This window comes from Papio anubis, chromosome X (genome assembly GCF_008728515.1).
Source record: "Papio anubis isolate 15944 chromosome X, Panubis1.0, whole genome shotgun sequence".
Classification (NCBI taxonomy): Eukaryota; Metazoa; Chordata; class Mammalia; order Primates; family Cercopithecidae; genus Papio; species Papio anubis.
In genome coordinates this window covers 75,484,624-75,510,834 of record NC_044996.1, presented here as the reverse complement: position 1 = coordinate 75,510,834, position 26,211 = coordinate 75,484,624, and the positions used below count along the sequence as shown (strand labels likewise).

The window sequence follows — 26,211 nt, the reverse complement described above, 5'->3', positions numbered from 1 at the left end:
GAGGCTTTGGCCTTGGTTCACTTATTCATCACTGTCCTCTGGGGATTGTGAGGGGAGGGTGAACCGCCTCCTCCCAGAGGTAGGAGCTAGACGTAACTTATTCGCTTGCTGTGAGAACTGGATGGGATACAACGTGTGGGGGCATGCCAGGCAAAACCTGGTCCCCAGTAACACTGACTTCCCATATCTACTGAGAGGACAGGAGCTATGGATTCTTTGGGTGGCATTTGTAACTCCACTGTGAATAGTATCATCGGTGGGCATTTAATGATTAGTAGTAATATCGATGACCATTTATCTCATAATACACAGTTCCGGTATGTTTTCTGCAATTGCCTGGATGAGTAATCTGTTGAACTTGCACTGTGCTCCTCATGTTCTTGTTTGTTTGTTTGTTTCTTGTTGTGGGTACAGGGTGGGTGTATCTCACTTTCTAATATCTTCCAGGGCTGTTGGGAGTTTTCTCATTAATCCTCACAGCAGTCCTGGGTAGTTGAGAAGGACCGCTGCTATTACTCTTTGTGGGGGCAGGAAAGAAAGCGTCTCACAGAGGGGTTGTGAAGATTACATGGGATGCCCCCTCCACAGAGCAGCTGGTGTTGTACTGGGCCTAGAGGCAACATCCATCAGATTCCTTGAGATCAGGCCCTTTGGGATAAGCTTTGGATGCCATTTGTCCCCAGATCATCATCCAGTAGCAGTCATTTACATGATGATACTAGTAATAGCTGCTAAGCCTGAGAGTTTGCATTGATAAGAGCTATGGGCTGCTGAAATGATTGCTGGAGGTGTATCTCACCCCCTTTCCTTTTATTCCAGCTGGGATCAAAGAACTCACCTTTCCCACACTTGCAACGGTGGCTCAGAACTATTATCTGGTTATTAGAGAAGTGGCCAGGAGACAGCCAGTTACTTAGACAAAGTCACAGTTAGTGGTGGGTCTTGTCCTGGCCCTTAGATCTCCCAACCCTCACTACAGTGTCCTGTCCAGCAGGCCCATTATTGTGCCCCTTCTTCTGCCATTCCTTGTCTTGTGGGCTTTGAAGTAGGCACTCTCCTCTGAGGACAAAAGAAGGCTTGTTCTGCTATATGCTGTGTTCCTTCTGTGTCTAGGAGGAGGCCAGTATGAATAGGGCTTTAACGTTGGCCTATAGCCTGCCATGGGCCCACGTCATTGCATAGCTTTCCAGTTAGGCACACATAGGTTGGGATCTTGGATTAGAATCTAGGGACAAATCCCTGCATCTTTTCTTAGCCTGGCTTTCTGCATTTGAACACTGGGGTAAATAGGAGAAGTGAGGTCAGCAAGATGGCTGAACAGATGATCCCACAGTATCACTCTTCCTACAAAAGTATAACTACAAATTAATCAAAGACAAGAAAACCACCCTGATTTCACTAGAACTTGGGGGAGAAACAAGGAAACTTTCTAGGATGACAAAATTGAGAAAAGCCACAACCAGTAAGAGGAACAACAGTCACGTTAGACTGTGCCACCTCCTCCCCCAAACCAGCATAATGCTACTCACAGAGAATTTCTCTAGACCCACAATTTCTGAGGTGGGAGGAGGGAATTGGAGGTGGACATGTGACCTCCCCATCAGTCTGGGAATCTTCATGGGAAATCCCCTCCAGCCCTATCCCACGGGTACCCTTCAGAGTTCCGGAAGAGAGCTAAAACACCTGGGGTGAATTGGGAGGAGAAAGTGGGTGCACTGATCACAGCAACTCTGACGTGGATCTTCACGGCTGCTCTGTGCCACGATCAGTAGGCATGCCATTGCTGAGGAGACTGGCCAGAGCCATAGCACTGCTGGGGGCGCAACACACAGGAAGGCCCAAATCCCTGGCCAGATTTCCCACTAAGCCCATGTGATCACCTGGAGCCTTCCCTTGTCCTGGAAAGAACTAAAAGGTTGTCAATAATGGGCCAGTGTTCACTTAAGTCTTCCCCAGACCAAGAAATAGTGGCAGGGCAGCAACATAGCTCCAGTGGAGCATTTAAGTTCTGGTGCTCACAGTAAGTCTTTTCCAGACTGAAAGCAACAGCCGGCCAGGGATTAAGTTGCAATATTAAGTAGTAAAGGTTTAACACCACCAAGGAACAGCTGCAAAACCTGGAAGAGGTGGGCATCTCCTCAAACACACACACATCAACATAAAGAGACAAGAATTGTGAAAACTCACAAAATATGACACGCCAAAAGAGACCAACCAAACTCCAGTAACAGACCCAGAAAAACTGAAGATCTATGGAATGTCTGTCAGACAATTCAGAATAATCCTAAAGAAGTTTGGGGAAGTACATGACAATATGGACAACAAATTAAATAAAATTTGAATAACAATCCAGGAACAAAACAAAAAGTTTGACAAAGAAATAAAAACAATTAAAAAAAAAATCAGAGGCCCTAAAATAGAGAATACAGTAACTGAACTGAAAACCTCATTAGAAAGGTTTAACAGCAGAGTTGACCAAACAGAGGAAAGAATCTGCAAGCTCCAAGACAGAACATACATAGAGGAGGAAAAGGACAAAAGCATTTTAAAAGAGGGAAGAAGAAGGCCTTTAAGAATTATAAGACATCATCAAGAAAATTAGGTTCTGCATAACAGAAATTGCTGAAGAAGACCAAAAAAAAAAAAAAAAAAAAAAAAAAAAACAAGGTCTAGAAAGCATATTTAGAAAAATAATGGCTGAAATTTCCCAAATCTGGAGAAAGATCATAGCATTCAGGTACAGGAAGCTCAGAGGTCACAAATAAAATTCAACCCAGAGACAAATTCCCCAAGGCACACCAAATTCAAATTATTTAAACAAATCAAAGGCAAAGAAAAATGCTCAAAGCATCAAGAGAAAAACAACAAAAACAACATATCACACTCAATGGATCACCAATACAGCTTTCAGTGGATTTCTCACCAGAGACCCTGCAGGCCAGGAAAGGGAGGAATGATGCATTCAACGTCATGAAGGGGAAAAAACTGTCAGTCAAGAATACCATATTTAGCAAAGCTATCCTTCCAAGAAAAAAGAAAGAAAAAGGCTTCCTGAGACAAAAAGAAAAAACAGAAAAGAAAAAAGGTGACAAAAATCATCAACACAACACCTGTCTTACAAGAAATGCTAGAAAAGAACACTAACATGTAACAAAAATATATATGAAGGTATAAAACTCACGGGTAATAGTCAGAAAGCAGACAAATTTACAATCCTGTAATATTGTCATCGCGGGTTGCCAAATACATCTTAAGTATGAAATCTAAAAGACAAAACTGTTCAAAACAGTAATAACTACAATAATTGGTTAAGAGATAGGAATATAAAAAAGATGTAACTTAAAACATCAAAAAGTCAAAGTGTGGCTGGAGGGACGCGTTAAAGTGTAGAGTTTGTTTTTGTTCATTTTTCCTGTGATTAAAGTTCAACTGCTACCTGTTTAAAATAACCTGTTGTAATTATAAGACATATTTTGTACATCACATCATGGTAACCACAAAGCAAAAACCTATAATAGGGACACTAAAATATAAATAGCAAGGAATCAAAATTTACTACTAGAGAAACCACATAATAGCAAAAGAAGACGGTAAGAGCAGAACAAAGGAAGAACAGATCTACAAAAATAAAAATAAAAACAAAACAGGTAACAAAATGGTAGTGTTAAACTTTTACCTGTCCATGATAAACTTGAATGTAAATGGACTAAGTTCTGCAATTAAAAGACATAGAGTGGCTAAAAACACAAGCCCCAACTATATACTGTCTAAAAGAAACTCACTTCACCGACAAAGACACACACAGACTGAAACCAAAGGGTTGGAAACAGACATACCATGCAAATGGAACCCAAAACAGAGTGGGAGTACCTCTATTTAGATCAGATAAAATAGACTTAAAAAGAAAAAGTCAAAGAAGGCCATTGATATGATGTTAAACAGGTTAATAAAGCAAAAGGATATAACAATTGTAAATATATGTGTTTGTATATATATACATATGTTTTTTAACAATTGTATATATAGTAATATATATTACAAAATATATATTGTTAACAACTGTAATACATTTGTAATATATATTTAATTGTTAAATATATTTTTAACAACTGTAAATATATATTATAAATATAATAGTAAATATATATAGTAAATATATATAAAGTAAACATATACATATTGTAAAAAAATATATATTTATAAATGTTGTAAATATATGCACCCAACACCAGGGCATCGAAATATGTAAAGTAAATATTAAAAGACCTAAAAGGAGAGATTGACCATGATACAATAATCGTGAGGGACTTTAATACCCCACTTTCAGCAGTGGACAGATCATCCAAACAGAAAATTAACGAAGAAATGTTGCCATTAAACTGCACTCTAGACCCCATGGACCTAACATATATTTACAGATCATTCCATCCAAAAGCCACAGAATACATACAGGAAATGCAGTTCTAAGAGGAAAGTTTATAACATAATGCCTGTGTAACAGGAGTGGAAATATCTCAAATAAACAACCTAATATTATGCCCCAAGGAACTAGAAAAAGAACAAAAAAACCCAAAGTTAGCAGAAGAAAAGAAATAACAAAGATCAGGGCAGAAATAAACAAAATAGAGATTTTTAAAAAACAACTTAAAAATCAAAAAACAAAGAGTTAGCTTTTTAAAAGATAAAGAAATTGGCAAATCTTTAGCTAGACTAACTTAGGAAAACAGAGAGAAGACTCAAATAAAAACAGAGATAAAAAAAGGAAACATTACAACTGGCACAACAGCGGTGGAAATGATGATAAGAGACTATCATGAACAACCATCTGCCAAGAAATTCAAAATCTAGAAGAAAGAAGTAAGCTCCTGAACACATACAAGCTACCAAGATTGCATCACAAAGAAGTAGAAAACCTGAACAGAAACAATAAGGAATAATAACATTGAAGCAGGAGTAAACACTCTCCCATCAAAGAAAAGTCCAGGACCTGATGGATTAGCTGGTGAATTCTACCAAGCATGTAAAGAACTGGTACCAATTCTTCTCAAAGGCTAAAAACAACAACAAAAAAAAATGAAGAGGAGGGAATACTTTCAAAAACATTTTATGAGGCCAGCATTACTGTAATTCCAAAGCCAGACGAGGACATTACAAAACAAGAAAGCTAAAGACCAATATCACTAATAAGCATGGATGCAAAAACCCTCAACCAAACACTAGCAACACATTAAAAATATCTTCCATCATGACCAAGTGGGATTCATACCAGGGATGCAAGGTTGGTTCAATATATGTGCAAAGTAATAAAAGTGATGCCTCACATCAATAGAACAAAGGACAAAATCCATTGACTCATTTCAAGAGATGCTGAGAAGCATTCAAAAATTTCAACATCCCTTCGTGATAGAAACTCCCAGCAAAGTGGGCATAAAAGGAACATACCTCAACAAAATAAAGGCCACATATGATAAACCCAAAGCTAATATCATACTGAATAGGAAAATGTTGGAAGCTTTTTCTCTCAGAAAGAAAAGAATGCTGACTTTCACTACTTAAATTCAACTTCGTGTTGGAAGTTCTAGCCAGACCAATTAGGCAAGAGGAAGAAATAAAGAGCACCTGTATTAGTCTGTTTTCACACTGTTGATAAAGACATACCCGAGACTGGTTAATTTATTTTTTAAAAAGGGGCTTAATGGACTAACAGTTGCACATGACTAGGGAGTCCTCACAATCACGATGGAAGGCAAAAGGCACATCATACACGTCGGCAGGCAAGAGAGAAAATGAGAGCTGAACGAACAGGGAAACACCTTATGAAACCATCAGATCTCATGAGACTTATTCACTACCACGAGAACAGTATGGGGGGAACCGCCCCCAAGATTTTATTATCTCCCACCAGGTCCCTCCCACAACACGTGGCAATTACGGGAGCAACAATTCAGGATGAGATTTGGGTGGGGACACAGCCAAAGCATATCAGCATCCAACCGGAAAGGAGGAAGTCAAATTGTTCCTGTTAGCAGATGACATGGTCTTACATAGGGAAAACCCTAAAGACTCCACCAAGTAACTATCAGAACTAATAAGTGAATCTGGCAAAGTGGCAGAATATAAAATCAGCATACAGGAATCAGTAGCATGTCTGTTTGCCAATAGCAAACTATCTGAAAAAGAAATCAAGAAAGTAATTCCATTTACAATAGCTACAAAAAAATAAAATAAAATAAAATCCCTAGCAATAAACTTAAGCAAGGAGATGAAAGATCTCTACAGTGAAAACTGTAGAACACTGATAAAAGAAATTGAAGAGGACAAAAATATATGGAAAGAGATCCCATATTCATGCACGAATTAATATTGTTACAATGTCCATAGTAACCAACGTGATCTCCATGTTCAACATTTGACATCCCTGTCAAAATACCAATGACAGTCTAGACAGAAAAAAAAAATCCTAGATTTGTATGGAGCCACAAAAGATGCTCATAGCCAAACCAGTCACAAGCAGGAAGATCAAAGCTGGAGACAACACACTACCTGACCTCAAAATACACAAAAGCAACCAATACAACAGGACACTGACATAAAATCAGATACATAGACCAATAAAACATTACAGGGAATCCAGATATAAATCCACGCATTAGCAGCCAACTGATTTTCTACACGGGAGCCAAGAACCTACATGGAGGATAGGACAGTCTCCTCAATAGATGGTTCTGGACAAACTGTATGTTCACAATCAGAAGAAAGAAACCAGACCCCTATCTCTCACCATATACAAAAGTCAAATCAAAATGGCTTAAAGACTGCAATGTCAGACCTGAAACTGTGAAACTTCTAGAAGAAAACATAGGGGAAACATTTCACTAAATTGAACTGGGCAAGGATTTATTTTTTTTTTTTTTCAGTAAGGCCTCGAAAGCATAGGCAACAAAAGCACAAATAGATCCAAAGGATTATATCAGACTATAAAACATCTGCACAGCAAAAGAAACGATCAGTCGAGTACAGAGACAGCTTACAGAAAGAGAGAAATAGTATTTTCAAACTATACGTCTGACAAGGGGTTAATGTCCAGAATATATAAGGAGCCCAAACAATAGCAAAATTCATCATAATTCAATTAAAAATTGGGGAAAATGCCTGAATAGATTTTTCTCAAAAGAAGATGTGCAAATGGCTAACAGATATATGAAAACACTCAACATCACCAATCATCAGTGAAATACAAATCTAAACCACAATAGGATATCACTTCGCCCCAGTTAGAACGGCTGTTATCAAAAAGACAAAAAGTAACAAATGCTGGAGAGGATGTTGAGAAAGAGGAACACTTATGCACTGTTGGTGGGAATGAAAATTACTACAGTCATTATGGAAAACAGTGTGAAGATTCCTCAAAAAATTAAAAATAGAACTGCTGTGTGATTCAGCAATCTCGTTACTCGGTATATAGTGAAAGAAAAGGAAATCATCACGTTGAAGAGACATCTGCACTCCTGTGTTCGTTGCAGCATTATTCACAATAGCCAAGATATGGAATCAACCTAAATGCCCATCTACAGATGAATGGATAAAGAAAAATGTGGCTTGTATATACAATGGAATACTATCCAGCCATAAAACCAAATGAAATCCTGTCATTTGAGGCAATATCGATGAACCTGGAGGACATTATGTTAAGTGAAATAAGCCAGGCACAGAAAGACAAACACCACATGACCTCACTCAGGTGTGGAATCTTAAAAAGTTGATTTCATGGAAGCAGAAACTAGAATAGTGGTTACCAGAAGCTGGGGAGGGAAGCGGGTGTGGGGCAATGGGAGGGGCTGGTAAAGGGTAAAAAGTTACGGGTTAGATGTAAAGAACGAGTTCTGGTGTTCTATTACACAGTAGAGCGAGTATAGAAAATACCAATGTAGTGTATACTTCAAGATTTTAAATCTAGAAGATTTTAAATGTTAACACTGCAAAGAGATGACAAATGTTTAAAGTGATGAATATGGTAATTGCCCTGACTTGATGATTATACAATGTATACAGGGGTGGAAACATCACACGGTACCCCATAAATATGTACAATTATCTGTAAGTAATACATTTTTAAATCGTGAATGAAAAAAAACATTTAAGAGTGTACCTGAAACTCTTACAGGTGGAAAGCTCTGTAAGGCTAGAGCTCATTATTGTGCCGCCAGCCCTCATTGTGATCTTGGCACATGGAACTATGGTGATTCTGTCCCCAGTGTGCAGAGTATCTCTGACACCTAACTCAATAAGTATTCATTAAATGTAAAGAAAACCAACCAAACAAAAAGAAAACTGAGGTAAATACTAACAACCTCACCTGGTTGTGGTGAGGCCTGAATAAAGCAGCCTGTATGAACACCCCAAATGAAAAGTGTCCATACAAGAAGACACAGGAAATCAAATGCAAACAGAAGTGAGAGACTGGGAGCAAACGTCTTCTTCAATTATAACAGACTAAATAATCGTATTTGCAATATACAGAGAGCTTTGATGAGACAACTCAAGAAACGCATGGGAGAACAAACAACAATAAAAAAGCTAACGAACAATCTGAGCAGGTCATTTATAGAAATACAAACGGCCACTATGAAGGGAAGAGGAGCTCCACATCACAAGTCATAATGGAATTAAGATAACAATGTGATTCCACTTTTCAAACTGCAACTTGAGAAACATTTAAAATTATAGTGATACCAATCGGGTATCATATACTGAGGTTCTGACGCTGGTAGTATGAATTGGCACAGATTCACGCTATGCACCAAATGTGCACTCCACATTTGGAGTGCCATTTGTCAGGGATTAAACGGTTTAAATATATTTACCCTATGGTGCATCCCCAAATTCTTTCTTCCTCCTGGCACCAATCATAACTAGAAGTAGGGTGGGAAAACTGATGCTTCCTAGACCAGAGGCCTGGCGGCTCAGATGCCACTGTCTCAAGGCCCATCACAGGGTCCTAAAAGGGCTCTGCCAAGCCCTTGACAAACCCTTGGGCATCCTCAAGGCCAGGACCTTGGAAGGCTCCCGTAGGCTGAGCCTGAGCCGTGACTGAGCAGCTCGACTCAAAAATTACAGCTAAAAATCTCAGGGCTCTGTGAGACACAGTTTTCCACATCCATGCTTCCCTCAAGCGCCCTACGGTGGCTTCCACTGATGCACAGAAGAGAAACCTGGAGTTTGATTGTGGATCCCCAGCAATGCTGGGGTTCTGCTCACTGGGAATTTAGGAGTAGTTTCAGGGTTGTCTACTCACTGAGTTTCTTGACATGAAGATGGAGCTGGTGAGGGGAAAAATATAATTGGCAAGTACCCCGGTTTGAATTTCAGTAAACCTTAAAGATAACGATGCACAAATAGATCTTTCCTTAAGTCTTTAGGCTTATATAAGTAGAGTAACGTGAAAATCAGAAAACATCACTCGCAATTAGTCATTTAATCATCTATGTGAGAGTCACGTTGTGGGACTGGAAGCTGATTAGAGTGGGCTCAAGGCACACTCGGGAGAGAGGAAAAGGAAGCGATGATACTTTTAGTCAATGAGGCAGCTCAGCACTTGAAGGAATTCATGAGAATGTATCAACTGCTTGAAAAGAGCGTACTCATCTACAGGAGGAGAGGGTGAAGATCCAGGCCAGGGACAGGCGGATGGATTTTCACCGAGGGGACAGGCCTTGAACCAGAGGCCCAGCACAATGAAGAGTTCTGCTGGCCTCTGACAGTAAATCCTTTCAGACACCACATGTACATCGCACTTCTCAGAAAACATGAACTTCACTGGCATTCCTGCTGCTGCTGAGTCCTGATCTGACTGTGTGGAGAAAGCCGCATCCCCCAGACTGGTGCCCTCAACTTTGCAAGGTGGGCAGCTCCAGTTTGTAGCCTTCTCAAGGAAGAGCAAACTCTTGAGGACCTGGTGAGCCTGATTTCCCTCCAGTGTGGCAGATAGTCAGCCCCAGGAGAGCTGGGATCTAGATTTCTAGAGTTCGTTGCTGTATCCCCAGTACCTGCAACTGATCCTGGTGTGCAGATAACAGGCCCTCGGCGAACACCCGATGAATGAAGGAAGCAATGTTAGTGCTGGCTAGAATGATTTTTCCCTATTTTCCTGAACAGGACTGGCTCAGCTGAAGACACTATGCCCTTGGTTTATTTTGCCAACAGCATAGAGGACCCATCCAGTGGCACAGGCTTGCCCAGGGAACCTGTTCTTCTGAGAGGGTGTTAGAGGAACTGGATCCAGGGAGCCCTGGCATGTTTCACCAAGTGCTTCAGGTGAGAGCCCCCTGCTTCTCTCACTGCTCACCGCCAAGCCCACCAAGAGAACCTCAGGCCAGGCCACAATCCCCAGGGCTCCCAAGAGTCCACTTGTCCCTCTGTTTTCCTCCCTAGGGGAGGTTACCGGACACTTGGAAGCTGAGACCACGGGGGCTGCAGACACAGAGTCGTGAATGGTGACCGAGCCCCTTCTGCTGCTTCATGACCCTGCTCACCCCAGTGGGCCTGAAATACATACCGGCACACTTGACTCTTTTGGTGTTATGATATTTGATGTCCCTCTCTACATGAGGATCCACCTCCTGTGATTTATGGTTTGCCTCTTTCGGTGGAGGTGGCAGGGAAGGGGGTCGTTGTGGAGAGAGAGTTAGGCACAGGGTACCTAGCTAAATGGGTTGCTATCCTTGTGCCTTGGAGCAGTACTGCATGTCCCCCAGTCACTTTTGCAATAGCACAATGGTTGATGGACAGTAAACAGCTACTGGTTTCAAACACTTCATATAGGGTGGCTGATGTGCACTGACTGAGTGATAACCCTTGGGCCGGGGAGGAGGGCTGTAGGTTGAGGGACAAGGAGGTGAGGTCAGAAGGAGAGAAGATGTCGTAGAATGCACGGGAAAGGCTTCAGAGGCATTAAGTTATAATTTGAGCACAACAACCCCCACCCCAACCTTGGAGAGAGCCCCTCCAACACATGGCCTCATCCATCACCTCAGGTTGTTTATCTCTTATTATGATACCGTGTCTCTTTGTCAGCTGCCCCTGAGATACATTGCAAGAAAATAGCAGCAGTAGGAAGAGCTGAGTCTGGTGGATGCTTCCCAGAACTGGAAAAAGCCCAGGCTTCTCTGGGATGGCTCTGCTCCTGGCTAAGGTTCTGCCGTGGGAGTCCAGCCACCTGCAGTCCCGATCCCCATGGCCTAATGGAACCACTGGGTTCCTAGGAAACTCACAAGTTCACCGTGCCACCCCCTAGCTTGACACATTTGGCTCTGAGACACATCGGGGAAATGTGGAGTGTTGGGGTCCTGAGAGCCCCACCTTCTCTTCTGTTTTCTACTTTTAGAGTATTGTACTACTGAAATATTTCAAACCTACAGAAAAACAGAGAGAAGAATACAGCAGCCACCATCCCTACTTAAAAATGCTTTGCTATATGTGCTTCACATCTCTCTCTCTGCTTTTGAGTTAAATACATTATGGAGACACACAAATCATCCCCAATCTATACTCACTCCTCTCCTCCCTAGAGTAGGTCCCCAGTCTTAGGCATCTGAACACCTCTGGGTCTCCATGCAGCTTCAGAGCAGCTCCTTCTCTGGCATGGGTGCTCCCGCATTGCTTTAGAGATGCTTCTGTGATGCCTGCTGGAGAACATGGGGGGATTCTACCCAGAATCCCAACCCAGAGGGCAAAAGCAAGAACATCTCAGCAGCTTTCACAGATAACTCTGGACCCAGCCCTCTCCCACCTACACCCGTGTTCTCCTGAGGTGCACCCTGTCTCAGTGGGAGAGCTGAGCTCTTCACCTCTCTTTTACCAGGAGAGGCCTGGAGCACCATCCTGGGTCCCAGTCCCACCCAAGTGATGGGTTTGTGCTTCAGTCACAGGGAGCAGGTCCATTTTCAGCTGCTGTGACATCTCACGGGCTCAGTGGCGGGGAGTAGCTGGTAGGGATGGGGAGGAAGGCAAGGCCAGGCAGACTCGAGTCCTGGGTCTGCTGGAAGAGAGGTGGGATCAGATAGATGCAGGCCACATAGCACAGTCGAAGGTGGCCCATCAACCATTTGCTCCGTCAAGGCGGTTGATACCCAAAGGGACTCACTATACTGAGGTGGGTGCAGGAGCAGGTGTGGTGGGCAGCCTTCCAGAATGGCTTTCAAGGATTCCCCTTCCTGGCACCCATGCTCCTCCTATGGGATTCCCTCCCCTTCAGGGTGGGCTGGACCTAGTGACTTGCTTCTAACAAACAAAATTTGGCAAAGGTGATGGTGTGTCATTTCCATGCTTAGGCTGTAACAGGACTGTGACTTCTGACCTGCTGGCATTCATTCTCTCCCTCAGGCTCTTCTTGTATGCGTGCTTGCCCAGATGGAGAAGGCCAGCTGGCGAGGAGCTGATGGAAGCCTCTGGCCAACAGCCATAGAGGAACTGAGGCCCTCAGGCCAGCGACCCACTAAATCCTGCCAACAATCGCATGAGTGAGCTTGGAAGTCTGTCTTTCCCCCAGTTGAGCCTACAGATGAGGAACTAGATCCTGCCAACAGCCACATGAGTGAGCTTGGAAGTCGATCCTTCCCCAGTCAGGCCTACAGAGGAGACTGTTGTCCCTGGGCTGGCAGCCTTGTGAGAGACTGGGAAGTAGAGGATCCAGTTAAGCCATACCCGGATCTCTGATCTGCAGAACTCTCAGAGAAAAACTGCTTATCATTTTAACTTGAAAGGTTTGGGGTAGTTTTTTAATGCAGTAATCAATAACAATTAAGACAGCAGGAATATCTGGGGGCTAGGGACTGGGTGCAAGACACAGAAGGCTCGATTAAGGCTGGGAGGGGTTCTTGGGTGCCAGGGTGGTGCATGGTGCACCCATGTTTTAGTCAGACCTGGGGTCAAGTCCCAGCTTTTTCAGTAAATATCTGTGTGACCTCGGACAAGTATCTTGAAGTCTCCGGCCCCAGTTTAGAGCTCTGTAAAATTTGACTGACATTGAACTTCCAGGACCGTTGGAAAGATAAGTGCTGGCTTAAGTAATCCACACGAGAGAGTGTGTGATATGTATTAGGCCCTCAGTAAGTGGCAGCCATGTATAGTAATAGAGTTGACCTGGGACTCTGCATCCTCCTCTTGGGAGCTCCCGGGTGACTCCGGGTCATTCCAGTGCCAAGAAACAAAAACCAAAACCCAAAAACAGTGCAGGAAATATATCTTCCTAGCAAGTAGGACAAAGGCATCTGTTCTCCAGGAAGAGAGGCCCAACAGAGTGGATACTTTTCCAAAAATTCTGGTGTGAGGGAGGCAGCCCCAGCAGGCTGCAGCTCATAGGCCATATCCCTTATGCAAAGGACCAAATGCTCTCCTCCCTCCCTCCCTAGATTCTTCTCTTCCTCCCCGCCCCCATCCATCCCTTCCTCCCTCTCTCCCTCTGTCACTCCCTTCCTCTCCCTCTCCTCACTTTCTCTCTCTACCTTCCCCTCTCACCGATGCCTGATTCCAGTATCTTAACCCCACAACTCTGCCTCTTTGCACTCATTTGACCCCTACTAGAAACCCAGCCCTTCTTTATGTCATCCTGGTTTCATTCTAGATGAACCCATATCAATGTCCTCATTATGCACTGCACTGTTTGCCAGCTTCCCCGGCCACACAGGATGGTATCTGATCACTGGCTTCTAGGGGACAGCTTGGGTGGGCATCACTCTGACCTCACCATTGCACTTTAGAGTTGGTGTGTTTAGAAGGCCCAGTGTATGCACTGTAGGAAACTGCACAGGGACGGGAGCCCAGGACTCATCCTGGACCAGCAATGGAGGCTTCCTTCTATACCACCCAGATCCAAATGAGATGATTCTGTAAGAGCCCCTTTCTATCCAGGACATCGTCTCTCATCCCTCAGACTTTCCATCTGGACATCTCAACTCTGTTCCTCTCCTACAGCCTCGTCTTCCTCCACAGCATGGCTAAAATTTGCCTTCAGTACCCTCGAAAATGACTGTTAATTCTGCCCTGCCTCAGGGCCTTTGCATTATGGCTGTCCTCTGGAGCCACCATTTCCTTACTCAGCCTTTCACTTGTCCATTTGATCTCTGATGTTCCTACCCTCAAAAAGAACATGTCCTTCTTCCCTTGGTAACATGTCTCCTCTCCACTAGGCCAGTCCCAAGCACAGTGTCCTCACTTGACTGTCTCACCATAGTGATACATTTTCTCTCTGTGTTACCTTGAGGAAGTTGCTATACCTTTCTGGGCTTCCATTTCCCTGTCTATATGATGAAATATTTGACTAACACACAAACATACTGTGTACCCTTCTCTATCATAGTAGTTCTCATGCTAGACTGCCCCCTCTGGCAGATTAATTTGTACGACTGTCCTCATCCGGGCTCTCATCTCTGGAGCATGAGCTCTGCCTTGTTAGTCCTGGAACAGCCAGTACCTGGACACAGGGCTTTACCTACGGCATGGCACCAATAAATCTTTATTGAAGAAAACGAATCAATGAGCATGTGTCCACTAGAGCTTTGCTGTGCCTGGACTCTCCGATCTGGGATAAGGGTGAGAAGTATTCCTTTTGTTTCCTCTAGGTTGGAGCCCAGAGCCTCCCGCTCAGCAGGAGCCAGATGTTTTCAATGTCTGGACTCAGAGCTATCTTCCTGGAGGTGCTGAGGCCTTTTCTCCAGTCCAGAAATGAATCTGGGCTGGCTGAATATAGGTAGGGCAAGGGATATGAGACTGTGTGGGACACAGATATGGATGAAGCTGCCAGTGCAGCTTAAAAGGCTCAGGCCCAGGGGACAAGATTTGAGGCCACCTTGTTCCCTCCTTCCCTTGGGCTCGGAGGGAGGACCCTTGGCTGCAATGATACCACCCTCCAAGCAATCCGGTGGGTTACGAGGGGCCATAACTTGGAAAACAGCAGTCGAAGTCGAAACCCAAGTGGTCATAGTGGGATTTAACAGAGCAGGGCTTGGTGACAAGGGGACCTCACCTCTAGAACACACACACACACAGAGAGAGAGAGAGAGAGAGAGAGAGAGAACGCCAGCCTGGAGCCCCCTGTTCACCACCCATCAGAGGCTGATTCACACACCAAAACACCCTCACACATTATATCCTCAGAAGCACAACACTGCTGCTGATTGGGACCTGGCTGCCATGAACCTCCTCAGGCGGTTTGCTGTGATGACCCATTTGCACAGGCTGTTGATTTCTAGAACTTCTCAGGTTCAGGGGAAGACAGGTTTCATCTGTCAGTGTTAGTCACAGTGCCCTCACTTCACTGTTTCACCATAGTGATACATTTTCTCTCTGTGTTGAGCAAGGTGCTATACCTTTCAGAGCTTCCATTGCCCTATTGACATTCTGAAATCTTTGGCTAAATGATCTCCAAATTCTTGTTCTTCTCGGACATTTAGTGACCCTGTGGCTTAGGGGACTGCTACATTCACAGCTACCTGCTGTGTCAGCCGGTTGCCTAGTTGCAAGTGCTCTGGGGGCTATTATGCCTCCCATGAGCCCTAATGCAAGTATTTTCAGTATCCTCTAAGGGTACCCTCACTATCCCCTAAGATACTGCATGACACCATTGGCATCTCACCCTGCCTAAAATGGCTTCTTTTCATATCCCAGAGCTACAGAATGGGTGGGCAGCAGCTGACTAGAGTCTCCCAGGCTAGGTCCTTAGGAGACTACACACACACACACACACACACACACACACACACACACACACATATCACTATCTTATGTCCCATGACAGACCTCAGAAACTCTAGGCCAGGGCCTAGACGCAACCCAGAAGATCCTCAAGGCCTGGACCTTGGAACTCAGGCTAGCCCCTGATTGAGCACCCTCATTCTAGAGAACTGCAGCAGAGGAACTCGGGGTCTCCACTGGGACACACGTTTCTAATCCGGCACTGCTTCATGGTAGCCAATCTTGACTGCTACAAGTGCACAGAATAGAAACTGGGTCAGCTTATTTGCAGTTTCCAAAATCACCTCAGTGGCCTGGTCTTTGTGCTTCAAGCGCTGTTCCTCCTCTCCCTTTCCCTGTCTGAATGCTTTCCTCACACATTTCAGGCATCTAATCCTCTGGGAAACCTCCACTGACTCCATTAACATCCCCAAGGCTGAGTGGGTGTCCTGTCTGAGCCTTCTCATGGACCCCGAAACTTCCTCCTGTCACTCTCTGTTGTACTCTGTTGTGCCTTTCTCGGCCTCTCCCCAACCGGCCCACTGGAGGCGACATCTGAGTATGGGCTTGCAGACATGACCAGTCCTGGACCTTCACAGATTCTGTAAGGAAGGCTTTGTCTCAAAACCTTTCATATATCAACCACCAGATTAGCAAATATTTCAAGGGACAAATAACATCAAGAGAGACGGTGAAGGACAATGAACACTATCCTACACTGCTCCTGAGAAGAAATTGCTGCCACCTCTTTTCAGATCCATTTATCAATGGTTACTCAGTGTTGAAATATTTGTAGGGTTTTGTGCCAGAATTCCATTTCTGTGTATCTCTTCTAGGGCAACACATCCTCTGCGAACAAAGATATTGGAAAAACTTTTGAGAACTTTAAAAGCTGGGGAAAAATGTGAAGGTCGTTGTGTGTGAAAGTAGTTAAAGAATCATGGCATATCACTTAGAACACTGTGTAGAAGTTAAAAATGATGAGCCAGTTCTCCATGAACTGACAGGAGAAGTTCACCCAGACTTGCTGTAAAATGCAAAAATCAAGTGCCACACAATACGTGCATCAGGAGCCAGTATGTATCTTATGGCCCCATAAAAGACAAGCATAGGTTTCTATTAGTGCATGTATGTGTATGTAAATGCATTGATTGAGGAATTTTTGAGGAAACATATTAAACCATTACTGAGGGGCTGGTGACGGAGAGGGGTGGACAAGGGAGACTGTTGTTTTATCTGTGTTGTTTTCGTACACAAGGATTATTTGCATAAATAAGACAATATTGTAAACAGGTGATATACCTGTACTTACTAGGTCTTTAATAAAAAGAAACTGTTATTGTTTGTAATCATAAGAATCACTTCCCCTCTTGCAGGAGCTTCTGCGAAACTCGCTTGCAAGTCAACAAAATTGTATTGAGATCCTCTCACGTACCCAGTGCTTTCACACATATAATTTACCTGTAATTTATCCAGTTCAATCTCGGGGCTGGCAAAATTCAGTTGACCCCTACTCCCTGTAACATCCACTCCAATTTTAAAATATCAACTTTTTCTTGAATCCCTACACTCTTGTTTAATCTCAGCTGAGGGAGACATGGTATAAAGCTGGGGGCTGACATGGTAGCCTTTCTCGATATAAATCCCATCCATCCGCAGGGTGGTGTGGGGCGGGTCTTATCTCCATCACTCATAGCCCCTCCCTGACTCTTTGCAGAACTCTGGGTCCATTCAAGGCAGTTGCACAGAGGCAGCTTATTTTCTCAAAGGAGATTCAGAAAGAAAAGGAAATGTTACTGGGCGGGACAACAGGGTTGTCCACCTCACCTGCCATCAGGCTTCGGGGACTGAGCAGCCTGGCCTCCTGGGCCAGTCTGGGTCTCATTTCTTTGAAAAATCACTAGGTTGGTATATTAGTCTTCTCGGGCTGCCATAACAAAATATCACAGGCTGGGTGACTTAAACAACAGACATTTATTTTCTCACAGTTCTGCCAGCTGGGAAGTCCAAGATCAAGGTGCTAGCCGATTTGGTTTCTGCTGAAGGCTCTCCTGATGGTTTGCCTCCTCCTTGCTAAGACGTCACATGGCCTTTCCTGGGTGCATGCAGTGCAGAGAAGAGGAGACATCCCTGCTGCCCAAATGTCCCTGCAGAAGCACAGTTGTCACTACCTCGAGATATGACACGTACAATGAGCCCTGTGGCGTCTCTTCTCATAAGGACACTGATCCTGTCGGAGCAGGGCTCCACCCTTATGACCTCATTTAACCTTAATTGCCTCCTAAAGGCTCTAGCTCCAGATACAGTCCCATACACGGTCAGGGCTTCAATGTATTAATTGCAGAGTGGGGGAACGCAATTCAGTCCACAGCAGTTGGCAAGGTTTTTTGTTGCAGACCCTCACTTTCTGGCGTTTCTGATTCTCTGCTGTCCAAATGTCCCTGCAGAATCACAGATGTCACTACCTTGACATACTGACAGATACAACTGGCCCCGCATCCTGCCTAAAGCCACCTACTACCACATCCCAGGGTTACTAAGGAGGAGGTGAATTGGGTCTCCCAGCCCAGAGGCCCTGCTGATCGATGTCACTGCCTTAAGCGTCATCATAGATGTCAGAAACCCTGGACAAGGCCCTGGGTGCACCCTGGAATATCTTAAGAGGTCAGATCCTTGGGATGGTTCCCCAGGACTGATTCCGGCACCTGAGAAAACTCACCCAAAAACTGCCGCAGAAGGGGCTCAGGGACTGGGTGGGGCAGTTTTCTCGTCTTGTTCCGCCACCTGGTGGCAGTTGGCTGCGTCTACAAGGAGACAGGTGGAAGCTCCATAAAATCTGGGCCTTTCTTCCTGGGAATTTCCAGCACTTTGGAACAACCTTCCTACTTAGAAAATGACTTTCGTTATATGAGAATGAAAGTTGTGCTGGGAGATGACAGTGTAGTTATTTGGGTCTTCATTTCTATCCATTTTTAAGGTAACAATTTAAACCCAGCTTTTATCAAGCATTTAAACACAACTTGCTGTTTGGTCATTCGAATCACATAGCTAGTCATATACAACTATAAGAAACACTACTTGCACTTGTTCATTGCTTCATGCTCAATTAACTCCTAAGTTTCAGTGGAGTGATGTAGGAGAAAATCTAACTGGGGTAGATTCAAGAAGAGAAAGGGGAGATAGGACAGACAGTGAGACCTGCTCACTTCTTGAAGGAATTTCTAAGTATTTCACAACACTTGCCTGGAAATTCACAGGATTTTGGTGAGAATTTTTGTACACATCAGGGGGAATTATGTCTTTACATGAAAGCTAAGGGCTCTTTACCTCTGATTTGCACACGAATCCTATGAATCACAGGGCTGTCTGAAACCATTTGAACCCTCCTCTCTGCAGCATACTGTACAAGTGACCGCTCAGGCTGTGCTTCAACACCTCTAATGTTGATCATCCCATTACCTTACAAAGTCAGCGATGGCCTGGCTGTTGGGAAGGACATCTTCGTGTGAATCCCATCTGCAGCATCTGCGGTCATGTTAACCTCTTTCCCGGTTCCTTCCCCTGCCCTTGTCTCTCTGCAATTCTGGGTCCATCTAGAACTCTGGGGTGACACCCCAAGAGCAGATGTGATGACTGAGGTCCAATCATAGGCTTTTAGTGGATATGTATTCAGGGGGCAAACACACAATGCTGCATTTACCTCCACACTATGAAGATATAAAGAGCCTTCAATACACATCGATTACTCATAAATGTCTACGTCTTATGTATCAGGATCACTCTTACAATTTCATCTGTAAGGTTCAACTATTAAATGTGAGAAAAACAGTGCACAGTAATGTGACAATAGTGTCCACATGAATGAAGTAGGGTGACGAACCGTTCCAGTTTCCCTGGAACTGAGAGCTTTCCCAGGACAGGGGCCTTTAAGTTTTAAACCTGGAATGGTCCCACTCATCGCAAACTAGGACCATGGGCGACCTTGGCATGCAATGAATCATTCATTGCCAAATACAATGAACTACCTGTAGAAGACCTCTACACATCATGTTCTCTCGAGGAGGACCCTCGGGGTTGTTTTGCTCGGCAAGCAGAAACGTGACTCGAGCCTGCTGGGAGGGCCAGGAGGAAGAAGCAAAGGAAAGAAAGATTGGAGGAATGGGAGTAAGAAACACAGGAACAGACCGAATGTGACATACCAAAAATGTATCCCCTACTGGAGCACAAGGCTGTAGGAGGGAGGGACGATGATGCAGGGGCAGAGGGGCTGAATGGGGCGTGGAGGGGGCAGGCCTTCAGCCTCTTTACACCCGGCAGAGTGATGAGCTTCGCCGATGTCTTCAGTGAAGTCCTGCTGGTCCCTACCGGCACATCACACACTCCCGGAAGCATGACCTTCACTCCCTTCCTTCCACCTGCTGACCTGGTGAGTCTGGCTTCCCTCCATTGTTCTGGAATGTCCCCTAGGAGGCTGGGCTTTGGTCTGTGCAGGTCACTGCTGCATCCCCAGCCCCTGGAAGAGGGCCAGAGATGCACACAACAGTTATTGGATGGGGTGAAGGAAGCCAGGGATGGGAGGGACCGTTAGGATCTGGCTATTTATTCTGGCTTTTAGAATGTGAAAGGGCCGCAAAAAGACGCTGAGGAATGGGTGGCTGTGTCTGATGCCACGGAGGACCCATCCAGTGGCACAGCCTTGCCCAGGGAACCTGCTCTTCTGCGAGGGTCTTGGAGGAGCCGGTTCCACAGAGCCCTGGCATGTTTCACCAAGTGCTTCAGGCGAGAGCTCCTTCGGAGCCAATCCCTGCCTCTCTCAATGCTCCCCACCAAGCCCATCCGCCTCCCCTTCCTCTTCCACCAAGAGAACCTCAAGCCAAGCCAGAAATCCCCAAGGCTCCCAAGGGTCTACTTGTCACTCTGCTTTCCTCCCTAGGGGAGGATACCGGACACTCAGAATCTGAGACCACTGAAGCCACAGACACAGAGCCGTGAATGGTGACCAAGCCCCTTCTGATGCTCCATGCCCCTGCTCACCGCAGAGTCCCAGTCGCCAGTCGTCAGACCTGAAATAAATGCTGGCACGCTTGACTGTTTTTGCTTCGTGGCATTTGATGTAACTTTCAACACGTCGGGTGAACTGGGGGTGGTCAGCTTTGGCGGCGGTGGGGTTGTAGAGGGAGAGAGCTAGCATCTTCCTTAGCCCTGTTGGGCTGTCCGCCCTCCTCCTCGAGGCAGCGCTGCTTTTTCCTGGGTCCTGGTGGCAATGGGCTGTGGCCAGTCAATGGTGAATTTTCCACAGCTGGTGGCTCTGACCCTGGTGAGGCACTTACATGCAGGAACGAGGACGGATTAACATCTCACATGCAGGAATGAGGACAGAATAACATCTCTCTTTCCCCTAGCAATGCACACGATGTTCATATCTGAGGAAAACTGGGCGGTGTTTACGGGCAGAGGTGGGAGGGTCATGTGGAGGAAGAATCTGTGGATCTCAGAAAAGGCGTTAACCCCCATGCTGACAAAGAGCGCCCAGGCCCCCCTACCCCACCGCAAGACAGACAGCCCTTCCAACAGACGGCCTCGTCTCCAACTACGCATTGTTCGTTTTCATAAGAGGAGGGCTTCATTTTTTTTTCTTTTGCCCTCCTAAGGTGACCTTGATATGTGCTGCAACATAGTATCAGCAGGAGAATTCTGCAAAGGGGGTTGCAGCATACTTCTTCCTTTAACCTGTTAGAAATTGCAACACAAGCAATCACCAAGGTCAATGGAGAGACGGCGGGCCTTTCAGACACACAGTAATGGGTGGGAGGCCCTCATAAGGGCCCACGTCAAATTACTTTGATCTGCTTACTTTCTGAATGAGGAGCTGAGTCCCACTGGTGCTCCCAGAGTGGGCTCCTCGGCTTTGCAGGCTGGGCAGCTCTAGTGTCTCAGCATGCCCAGGGGAGAGCAACACTCTTGAGGACCCACTCCCACAGGAGGCTGACCCATCCTCCCTGCTGGCACACTCTCTTGCTTCTCTCTCATTAAGACTGAAATAAATCTGGAAGTGTTTGGTGGTTTTATGGGTCAAGATCTTTTTACACCTCTTGAGAAAATTATTTAGTTGGGATAGGGTTGGTTGTTGGAGATGGAGAGGAGCTTGAGACATATATACGTATCTGGGCTCATGTATGTGGTTACAGTCATGGGACAGCATTGCTTGTTCCTAAGTACCTGTTAGGACTGTGGCCTATACACAATGCTTTTTCCACAGGTATCTTGCTATGGCCTTGAGGAGGGCAATTCAGTGTAACAACGCAGAAAAAGTATCATCTCTCCCTGCCCAAATGCATACACCCTTCATACCTTACAATGTTTATTGGCTTCAAATGGAGAGCAGGTGGCTTGGGATTTGGAGGAAAGGCCTCAGATTGAGGTACACATAATCGGCTCCCACTATCCCCACCCCAAACTAAGACAGAGCCCTTCCAAAACCCTTTCCCCATTCACCTCAGATTGCATGTTTTCATATTATGATACCTCCACCCCCGCTGCACCACCCCACCACCACCACCACCACCTCCAGCCTTTCTTTGACGCCAGCAGAGGAATGCGAGTGAGGGGTTACAACGTAATATTATCTGGATCCTACATATCCTAGGGTAGGCCCTGAGAGAACTGGTGCCAGGATCCCACGGTGTTTGTGACGAAGGGCACAAAAAGGCTGTGCAAGGCCAACGGGCAGGGATGTAAAACATGCACGTCAATCTCTAAGAACTGAAGATAATTTTAGGCTAGTTATTATGATCACTATACCCACCAGGACCATTCTAAGGCATGGAGAATACTGGTCCTTTGAAAACCACGCTGGTGCTGGCCACTGTAATTTTGGTAGGGTTTGGCCTTCATCAGATCCTTCCCTGCTCAGGAAACCTCCATAGCTTCCTGGGCCCCCCAAATCAGGTTAGAGCCATCAAGGCTCTTCCTGGCTTCGCTCCAGGCTAGTCTAGACTTATCTCTCACCCCGACAAACAGTTTTCCCTCGATATAAACAGGATAACTTATCCATTCTAACATCTAGGCCTTTGTTTCTTAAAACAACAACAACTAACTGTAGTCATATAACCCACTGAGCTCTGTCTCTCCCAGGCTTCAGGGGCGAACATCTGCTCAGTGGCTTCTGGGAATCAGCTCCGGTGAGGGCAACACTTACCCTCTTGCCCATCGCTCCTTACGGATGCTGAATATAAAGCACCTGCTGTGTGCACTGTGGAAACTGCACAGGGACAAGAGTCCAGGACAGCTTCTAGGCATGCCACAGGTGGAGTCTTTTCTCTGGCTCATCCAAGAGCCAAGAGCAGCTGCTTTCCAAAGAGTCACTTTCCACTACACGTTTATTTTATTATTATTATTTTTTAATCTCTCAGCCATGAAGTCCACCAACTGAGGATCATGGCTCCTGTACAGGTCCCCACCCCCAGATCCTCTCCCCAGTCTCCCGAAATTCTAACCTTCCAGTTCCACTGAAGAACATGGATTGCTCCCGACGCCCACAATACCCTGCCTCGGGGACACACTGCACTTACTACTCCTTCAGTGCTTCAGATCTCAGATGGCATCTCACTACAGGGTAGCCCTCCTTGTTCCCAGACATCCGCCACCCAGGGTTAAGTGTCTCACCGCTAGGCTCCCATACCACCTGGTCCTTATCCTCATCCCAGCAATTAATACATCAAACTGCCACATCTGGCTGATTTACTTACATGACAGCCCCATCTAGACTCTCAGATGTGGGGCAGAGGCTGAGTCTGGTGCATTCCTGTATCTCCAGCGCCCGGCACAGTGCCTCACATATAGTAGGTAGTCAGTAAATGTATGTTGAATAAATGAGTCGATGAGCAAGGTGTCTAATTCATTGAATTTTTATTTTTCCCTACATTCTGGAGAACTAGGCAAATACAAGCAGAGAGCGGTTGTAATTTTGTGCAACAGACACTGACCGGCTTTTTATTTTATCTTTTTATATTTGGAGGGGGGGAAGGATTGTACTGGTAAAGTCTCTCAAACCTTCAAAGAACAGCTTATTCCAATGCTATAATAAGTTACAGGCATAAAATGAGATAGTCTCCCAATTTCTTTTATGAAACAGCAAATCTCTCCTGCTAAAACCGAAACAGAGAAAAATAAAACATTTGACCAATGTCATTCATAAACCTAGATGTTCAACTTAAGTACTCAATCAAGTGTCTATGGAACAAAGGATTTTGAAAAAATGCTTAAGGATGGCGTTTGTTTCAACTTTGATACAATTCTGCCATCATGTAGTTTTAACCAGTTTACTTCCTGTAAATTGATCGTCATTATAAAACAAGTTAATTAAGGCAAACAAAACTTTGCAATATGCAAATTGAAAGCTAAATCACTGAGAAACACAAATAGAACTGGAACACAGATACCATGGGCGGCAGGTTCTCCCTAACCCCACTCTACCCTTCGACTCTCGAAAAGTCAGGACCCCAGCGCCCACTGCTGTGGGGCCCTTTTGACTACCCACAGCAAAACAAAGTGAAGACTCAGCCTCAGCCTTCACTGCTGGCAGGAGGAGTCCCTGACGCTAGCCTGAGATTGCAACCACCCTGGCACTGTCCCAGGTACTGATAATTGCTCCAGCCATGGCTCTAGCCCTGGCACTGGCAACTGGCACTTGCATTGGTGCTGGTGCTGATGCTTGCTTCAGCCATGGCATAGGCCCTGGAACTGGAACTGGCACTAACACTGGCACTTGTCACGTCACCAACGGCAGCTGCCATCTCGAGCACGGGGTATCTCCTCCTCTTCTCTCAATGCCTCATTTACTGCCACGGAAAGGAACCGGGGTGGGTGTCCTTCACTTTGGTCACAAACTTCGGGACTTCCATCTGTCTTGTTTCCTTTGAGAGCCCCCACAAGAATACCTAGAGCGTGGGATTACTGTGGGACACCTATTTGTGCACCAGATACTTCTGCTGCACACTAGCTTTGGTGATGAGCTTCACGAACTCCCCAAAGACGAAACGCTTTTTAGACGAAATGTGCCTCCAACACCCTCAACACCTCCCAGACCACCTCCTCGGGGACACAGCTGGCCTGCATGAAGATGGAGTCCAGAGTAATCATCAGGAGCCGGGTCTTTGGTGTGCCCTGGTCGCCTGTCAGGCCCCAAACCAGGGCAGGATCGATTTTTCTCATCAAGACATAGGAGTGCTCTGCTGAATCAAGTTCCTTCAGATAGAACCCAAAGACTAACTCGGGGAGGGCAGAGGCTTCCTTGAAAATCTCAGGGAGGAAGCTCCTGTACCTTTTGATGACATACTTCAGCATGTCTGCCCTTTTGATCGCCACCGTCTTCCGGTTCTTAACCAGCAGGTACTGCACCAGCTCAGCTACTTTGTAGCTCACAGGGCCCCTGGGCATGCGCATCGGGGATGTTGGGGACCCGCGGGGTACTGCGGGGGCGGGGGCGGGGGGCGGCGGGGGCGCGGGGCGGGGCAGACAGTTGCCTAGGGGTTTCTGGGGTCTACAAAGGAACTTTCAGAAGCACCTGAGCAGGGGCTCCACGCCTCAGAAGAAGTGCTCCCAGGGCTCCGGGGAGCACTTGGTGTCCCTGCTGCAGGCGCCCCCATGGGGGTTTCTTGGGCAAGGAGGAGAGGAGGAGGCCACCGGGCCTCCGAGACCCGCAGGCCCTGGGTGTCACCTCTACCGCGGACGTTCTCACCTGCGGCTTTGGCTGGCCCAGGAAGCAGGAACTCTGGGAAGAGATGCGCGTCCACGGGCATTCGGCGGCCTGAGCGCTGTGTGCCAGGCCGCGAGGACAGTGACGTCGCCGCGGCTGCTGCGGCGGCTGCTGAGAAGACCCGGAGCCCCAGGGTGTTGAGTCGGAGACCGCCGCCCTCAGACCGGCAGGAGGAAGAGGAGGAAGCGGGAGGGGAGGGGGCTAAGCCTCCGCCGCCCGGGTCTTCCTGGAGCTGTGGGAATGGGCGGGCGCCGCCCCGCAGTGCCTCTTCTGGCAGAAAACAGTACCGCAGGCTAAGAGCCTGAGGGATGCGGGGGCGCTGCTCCCAGCGGTGGGGCTGCTCATGTGAGGCTTGAAAGAGACCATAAGCCTAAAAGCCAGGCCCAGTGGAAGCGCTTAATGACTGTTACCTGTTGTGATGAATCCGATCATTCTGGATTATCTTCGTATCCCTCCTTCTCTCCTGTGGAGAATACTCCCTAAGAGCGTAGGCATTTCTGTCCAGCGGCTGCCTCTGCAGCTTCCTCTTCAGATCATCTACTGCTTTGCTCAGTGCCTGGCCTAGAGTAACCACTTAGTGAGTTTTCCTTTGCGTTCGTTTCATTATTATAGTGTACATCGTATCTACATTGCTTGCACCGTGTGGTCATCGAGATGTGGAGGAAGGACCCGGGAAACAAGTGACCTCCATGGAGAACTGAAGATATGTTTCCTTTTCTTTATGA

General features: G+C 46.0%; 1 protein-coding gene across 2 annotated transcripts in view; it reads right to left on the bottom strand.

Moving 5' to 3' along the window:
* Positions 1–25,549, bottom strand: part of DMRTC1B (DMRT like family C1B) — a 70,331-nt gene extending 44,782 nt beyond the window's left edge. The window contains exon 1 of one of the 2 annotated variants that reach the window (XM_031660752.1): positions 25,469–25,549. The gene's annotated coding sequence lies outside the window, so the exon portion shown is untranslated. The remainder of the gene's footprint in view (positions 1–25,468) is intronic. The other variant, XM_031660754.1, reaches the window with a different exon arrangement.
* Between the last annotated feature and the right edge of the window lie 662 nt (positions 25,550–26,211).